The sequence below is a fragment of the Aotus nancymaae genome, unplaced genomic scaffold (assembly GCF_030222135.1).
Source record: "Aotus nancymaae isolate 86718 unplaced genomic scaffold, 86718_ANA_hifiasm-v0.15.2.pri h1tg000018l, whole genome shotgun sequence".
NCBI classification, from domain to species: domain Eukaryota; kingdom Metazoa; phylum Chordata; class Mammalia; order Primates; family Aotidae; genus Aotus; species Aotus nancymaae.
Genome location: NW_026988430.1, coordinates 7,580,465 through 7,587,795, shown reverse-complemented (window position 1 = coordinate 7,587,795; position 7,331 = coordinate 7,580,465). Strand labels below are relative to the sequence as shown.

General features: G+C 46.5%; 1 pseudogene; it reads right to left on the bottom strand.

Moving 5' to 3' along the window:
• Positions 1-4,651: 4,651 nt before the first annotated feature.
• Positions 4,652-5,236, bottom strand: LOC105706507 (tRNA-splicing endonuclease subunit Sen15-like; annotated as a pseudogene).
• Between the last annotated feature and the right edge of the window lie 2,095 nt (positions 5,237-7,331).

The window sequence follows — 7,331 nt, the reverse complement described above, 5'->3', positions numbered from 1 at the left end:
GAAATGGCGGATCTGCCTCCCTGCACAGACCCCTCATGAGCTGTGACGTACAGGACCGAGCACAGGGCAACAAAAAGCTCATTCTGAAAACTGGGTCGAGCAGTATTTTTCCTAATCCTCTAGGTCCCTCTCACTGTGACGTCCGGCCAACTGCCCGCAGATCCTGAAGCCAGACAAACTGGGTTCAAGTCTCAGCTGCATCACTTATTAGCTGTGTGACCTGGGGACGTATATGACCTCCATCTCCTTGTGAGTAAACTTGGGATGATAATAACCACATTTACCCCAGAGGGCTACCACCATAAATATTAACTGAATTAATCCATGAAAGGTGCTTAGCACTGTGCCTGGGAAACAGTAAATGCTCAGTAACTGTTAGCAATGGTGATGATGATCATGGTGATGATGGTGATGGTGATGGTGGTGATGATGGTGATGATGGTGATGGTGATGATGGTGATGGTGATGGTGGTGATGGTGATGGTGGTGATGGTGATGATGGTGATGGTGATGGTGATGATGGTGATGGTGATGATGGTGATGGTGGTGATGGTGATGGTGATGGTGATGGTGATGATGGTGATGGTGATGATGGTGATGATGGTGATGGTGATGGTGATGATGGTGATGGTGATGGTGATGATGGTGATGGTGATGATGGTGATGGTGGTGATGGTGATGGTGATGGTGATGGTGATGATGGTGATGGTGATGATGGTGATGATGGTGATGGTGATAGTGGTGATGGTGATGGTGATGGTGGTGATGATGGTGATGGTGATGATGGTGATGGTGATGGTGATGATGGTGATGGTGATGATGGTGATGGTGATGGTGATGATGGTGATGGTGGTGATGGTGATGGTGATGGTGATGGTGATGATGGTGATGATAGTGATGGTGATAGTGGTGATGGTGATGGTGATGGTGGTGACGGTGATGATGGTGATGGTGATGGTGATGATGGTGATGATGGTGATGGTGATGGTGATAGTGATGATGGTGATGATGGTGATGGTGATGATGGTGATGGTGATGGTGATAGTGATGATGGTGATGGTGGTGGTGATGATGGTGATGGTGGTGATGGTGATGATGGTGATGGTGATGGTGATGATGGTGATGGTGATGGTGATGATGGTGATGGTGGTGGTGATGATGGTGATGGTGGTGATGGTGGTGATGATGGTGATGATGGTGATGCTGATGGTGATGATGGTGATGGTGATAGTGATGATGGTGATGGTGATAGTGATGATGGTGATGGTGATGGTGATAGTGATGATGTTGATGATGGTGATGGTGATGGTGGTGATAGTGATGGTGATGATGGTGGTGATGTGATGGTGATGATGGTGATGATGGTGATGGTGATTGGGATGGTGATGTGATGATGGTCATGGTGATGATGGTGATGATGGTGATGGTCATGGTGATGATGGTGATGATGGTGATGGTGATGGTGGTGATGGTGGTGATGGTGATGGTGATGATGGTGATGGTGATGATGGTGGTGACGATGGTGATGGTGATAGTGATGATGGTGGTTGTGGTGATGATGGTGGTGATGGTGATGATGGTGACGGTGGTGATGAGAGTGATGGTGATGATGGTGATGATGGTGATGGTGATGGTGATAGTGATGATAGTGGTGGTGGTGATGGTGATGATAGTGATGGTGATGATGGTGATGGTGGTGATGGTGATGATGGTGATGGTGGAGATGATAATGGTCATAATGGTGATGGTGGTGATGGTGATGGTGGTGATGGTGGTGATGGTGATGATGGTGATGGTGATGGTGATGATGGTGATGGTGATGATGGTGATGGTGGTGATGGTGATGCTGGTGATGGTGATGGGGGTGATGGTGATGATGGTGATGGTGATGGTGATGATGGTGATGGTGATGGTGATGATGGTGGTGGTGATGTGGTGATGCTGATGATGGTGATGGTGATGTGATGATGGTGATGGTGATGATGGTGATGGTGGTGATGATGATGGTGATGGTGATAGTGATGATGGCGATCGATGATGATGGTGATGTGATGATGATGGTGGTGATGATGGTGATGGTGATAGTGATGATGGTGGTGGTGATGGTGATGATGGTGATGGTGATGATGGTGATGGTGATGGTGATAGTGATGGTGGTGGTGGTGGTGATGGTGATGATGGTGATGGTGATGATGGTGATGGTGGAGATGATAATGGTCATAATGGTGATGGTGATGATGGTGATGGTGGTGATGGTGATGGTGGTGATGGTGATATGATGATGGTGGTGATGGTGATGGTGGCGGCAGTGACGATGATAGTCACACAACAGCCAACAGTACTGAGTGCTGCCTTCTGCCTGGCATATTCCCACAGCCAAACACGAATTCACTATTCAGTCCTCATTGTCCATTTCCAGCCTCACTGATAACTCCATAATTTATGGAAAAGGGAAGAGATGTACAGCATGGTTGAGCCATGCACACAGCTATGTAAATGGTGGTGCTGCCAGGGAGAAATGGCCACCAGAGCTGGGTAGTCTCTTCTCCTTGACACCACCTTTCCTCCTGACACCACCTTTCCTCCTACTGAGAGATGGCTTCATGGAGTGGGGATAAGTTCGGCTGCTGGAGCCTCCCAGGCCCCCAGAGGGTAATAAAGGGTGAGGGAAGAAAATCTGGACAAAATGGCAGGCCAGGAAAGCTCCCCTTCTTGGGGCACGGTGCTTTCACACCTTAGGCACCCTCATTTCATTCTTTTTTTAAAAAGTTTAAAACATTTTTATTATAAAAGTAATACAAACAAAAACAAACATTGAGAAAAGACAAAGTCATCCATTTACTGCCTCCCATTCCACCATAACCACAGTTAGTAATTTGATTTGCTTTGTCACCTTTCTATCACATGCTTGATGTGTTGTTTCAGCCATGATTACACCCACTCATACACCCACACACTCTGGCATTTGCAATTTTTACTTAATGTAACATTCTCACGTTTTTAACAATATTCATTACTAATTTTAGTAAGTACATTATGTACCATTGGTAGATATCTGTTTACTATTTCCCATACCCAGGGATGGCAAACTATGGCACCACATTTGTAAATAAAGTTTTACTGGAACAAGGCCATGGCCGTATTGTTTATGTATTGTCAATGGCCGCTTCTGTGCTTCAGACAGCAGTATAGACAAGTTATGACAGAGACAGTAGGTTTAAAAACCTAAAATATCTATTTTCTGGCCCTTTATAGAAAAAGTTTGCCAATCTTTACCCCAAACTTTTAAGTGGTTTATAATTTGGGCCACTAAAAGTAATGTCACTTAGAACATCTTTGTGCATGTAATTTTTCATACCTTGTACAATTTAAGCAACATTAACAAAGTGGAATAACTGGGTCTAATGAATGAAGACATTTCTAAGGCTGATACCCACACTATCTCTCTTGTAATATTCAAGCTATGATATAATAAAGGTGGTGGTGATAAGAATGAAGAGGAAGGCCCAGAATTCTTGTAGGTAGCACGTCTCCTGTCCCTGTTACTCAAGACATGTAAGTTTGCACTCTGAATGAACATATTTTGAGTTTTGATTTAAAGTTAACCAAAAAAAGAGTAATAACAGTAATTGCAACAAGAAGACCAATTGAAAGAAATCTTTTACTTTCTACTGGAGAGGGAAAAGCAGACAGAAGTAGGTGACAGGGTATACATAAAATGCCGTTCCAAGGCAGCTGCAGTGGCCAAAAGGCACTGGGAGAGTTGAGTGAGAGAGTGAGATGGCGGTCTCAACCATGAGCTAGCAGTGGCAGCAGTAAGCAAAGAGGCAGCTGTGAGCGTGGGGTGACAAGCAGCACACAGGTGCCACCGTCCGAACACATCCTAGACACAAGCCTGCATACAGCTGGAATTAAACTATCTCTAGATAAGAGTGTTTTAAAGAAACCACCCTTTGGGAGGCTGAGGCAGGCAAATCACAAGGTCAGGAGATCGAGACCACCATGCCCAGCTAATTTTTCCATTTTTAGTAGAGATGGGGTTTCACCATGTTGGCCAGGATGGTCTCGATCTCCTGACCTTGTGATCTGCCCACCTTGGCCTCCCAAAGTACTGGGATTACAGGCATGAGCCACCGCACCCAGGCCCTATATATATTTTTTTGTTTTTTCTTTTTTAAAGAAAAGCAGGTTTGTTTTCTTTCTTTCTCTCTCTCTCTTTCTTTCTTTTTTTCTTTTTTGAGATGGAGTCTCGCTCTGTTGCCCAGGCTGGAATGCAGTGGTACCATCTCGGCTCACTGCAACCTCCACCTCCAGGGTTCAAGCAATTCTCCTGCCTCAGGCTGCTGAGTAGCTGGGAATACAGGCACCCACCATCACGCCCAGCTAATTTTTGTATTTTTAGTAGAGACAGGGTTTCGCCATCTTGGCCAGGATGGTCTCGAACTCTTGACCTCATGATCTGCCTGCCTCGGCCTCCCAAAGTGCTGGGATTACAGGCATGAGCCACCACGCCCGGTCATTTTTCTTTTACCTGTGGAAGTTTTATTCTTCAGAATGAAAACCTTATGGAATGGAGAAGTCAACCCACATGATCTAAGTCAACCCTGACTGTCTCTGAGATAAAAGATAAAGCAGTCTGATGGGTCTCAAATCCAATCTTGTATGAATAAAACAAGCATCAGGAAACGTAGATGTCATCTTCTAAGCGGAATATTCTGAGGGTCTGGCAGCATAAATCCATCAGTAAGTTTATAATCGCCTATTGTAGAATCAGACTCCACTATGGCCAAAGCAAAAGACATCGGCAAATCTGGATCACCTTGCAACTTTCAAGACGCCTTCAAGATCTCCCTTATCCTGTTATGGCTGAGGGAAGCCGTGATGGGGACAGGCACCACAGTCTGGAACCCCTCCCCTTCTATCTCAGTACCGACGAGGCAGGTGAGCTGGCATTCTGGTAATCCCACACAGTTTACTTCATGCCAGCTTTTGCTTTCCATGAGGTCCAGGTAAACCAAGAATGCTATATAAACTTGGGTGGCATCTCCTGTATCTAATTCCATCATTTTGAAATACTTAGGGTGGGTGCCCATCCAGGCATCCTCCGGGGCCCACGAGGGAGCTCCACTGCCGTCGCCAAAGCCACGAATGCCGCCCCGACCGAGGCGGGGGTGCTGCGGGGGGTCGGCTCGGAATGGCCGCGCTCCTCCATGCCTGCTGGCGTGGCGCTCCCGTGGTGCACACTTCATTCTAAGACTATTCTTGCTGGTGCTGTTTAAGAAGTCCTGTTCTGAAGCGGGGCGCCAAGATGGCCGAGAGAAGCCAGCACCGGAATGCAGCTCCCAGCGAATGAGAGAGACGCAGGGGGTTAGAAGGCTTGGCGATTCCGAACGAGGTGCCAGGTTCGTTTCTGTGAGACTGAGAGGGCACTGAAAATAGGCCCAGGGAAGGAGCCGCAGGGTGAGAGCCGCCCGGGGTGCAAATCAAGACGGGGGTGGCGGGGGCGCGTCCCCATCTGAAACGTGCAGCCGGCTGGGAGGGCCGGGGGACTTAACCCCCTCGGTGCTCCGTTTCGGATCCTGTGCTTACCCCATCCCTCCTGCAACGCACGTCCATGAGAGCCCTGCCAGACGGTGGGGCGCTGTGGGTAGTCAATGCAAATCTGAGCAGCGGCTACCGTGGGGCGCAGCAAGTTGTCACAGGGACCTGGGCAGGAGTTTGGACTAGAGCTGGAGGGATGGACGCTCCCACAGAGGGAGGCAGAGTTGAAAGCAGGGAAACAGACCATAAGGCCCGGCAGGCCTCACCTCCACAGGACTCAAACTGAAGCCCTCACTAGACAGCTTGGAAGCAACTACACCAGCTTCACGCCAACCAGGAAGATCCAGCTGGGGAAAGAGAGATGCCATTGGGAAGGCGGGGCCCATCTCACCTGCAAACAAACCCCAGGGAAGGACCACCCACCCAGCAACCTGACTGAACCCGAGAGAGCCCAGCAGCGCCCTCTATAGGCCAAAAAAGATACAGCTCCAACCTCAACAGAAAAAAAAGATTACTCAGAGACTCCTGAAATCACCAACTTCAAAGATTAAAGGGAGATAAATCCACGAAGATGGGGAAAAAAAGAGAATGAATCTGATGAACTGATAGAAGCAGGCCTCAGAAGGTGGGTAATAACAAACTTCTCTGAGTTAAAAGACCATGTTCTAACCCAATGCAAAGAAACTAAGAACCTTGAAAAACGTTAGACAAAATGCTAACTAGAATAACCAGCTTAGAGAAGACCATAAATGACTTGATGGAGCTGAAAAACACAGCACGAGAACTCGGAAAGGCATACACAAGTTTCAACAGCTGAATCGATCAAGCAGAAGAAGGGATATCAGAGATAGAAGATCAAATCAATGAAATAAAACAAGAAGGCAAGATTAGAGAAAAAAGAGTGAAAAAAATGAACAAAGCCTCCAAGAACTATGGGATTATGTGAAAAAACCTAATCTACACTTGATCGATGTACCTGAATGTGACAGGGAGAATGAATCCAAGCTGGAAAACACTCTTCAAGATATTATCCAAGAGAACTTTCCCAACCTAACAAGGCAGGCCAACATTCAAATCCAGGAAATACAGAGAACACCACAAAGATATTCCTCAAGAAGATAAAACCCCAAGGCACATAGTTGTCAGATTCACCAGGGTTGAAATGAAGGAAAAATTCCTAAGGGCAGCCAGAGAGAAAGGTCAAGTCACCCACAAAGGAAAGACTGTCAGACTCACAGCAGATCTCTAGGCAGAAACCCTGCAAGCTAGAAGGGAGTGGAGGCCAATATTCAACATCCTTAAAGAAAAGAACTATCAACCCAGAATTTCATATCCAGCCAAACTAAGCTTCATAAGTGAAGGAGAAATAAAATCCTTTATGGACAAGCAATTGCCGAGAGATTTCGTTGCTACAAGATCTGCCTTACAAGAGCTACTGAAGGAAGTACTAAACAAGGAAAGGAACAACCAGTACCAGCCACTGTAAAAACGTACCAAGTGGTAAAGAATAACAGTGCAATGAAGGAGCCATGTCAATTAACGGGCAAAACAACCAGCCAGTAACAAAATGGCAGGATCACATTCAAACATAACAATATTAATGTCGAATGTAAATGGCCTAAACGCCCCAATCAAAAGACACAGACTGGCAAACTGGATAAAAAGTCAAGATCCATCGGTGTGCTGTATTCAGGAAATCCATCTCACATGCAAAGACTCACATAGACTCAAAGGGATGGAGGAAGATTTACCAAGCAAATGGAGAGCAAAAAAAAGCAGGGGTAGCAATC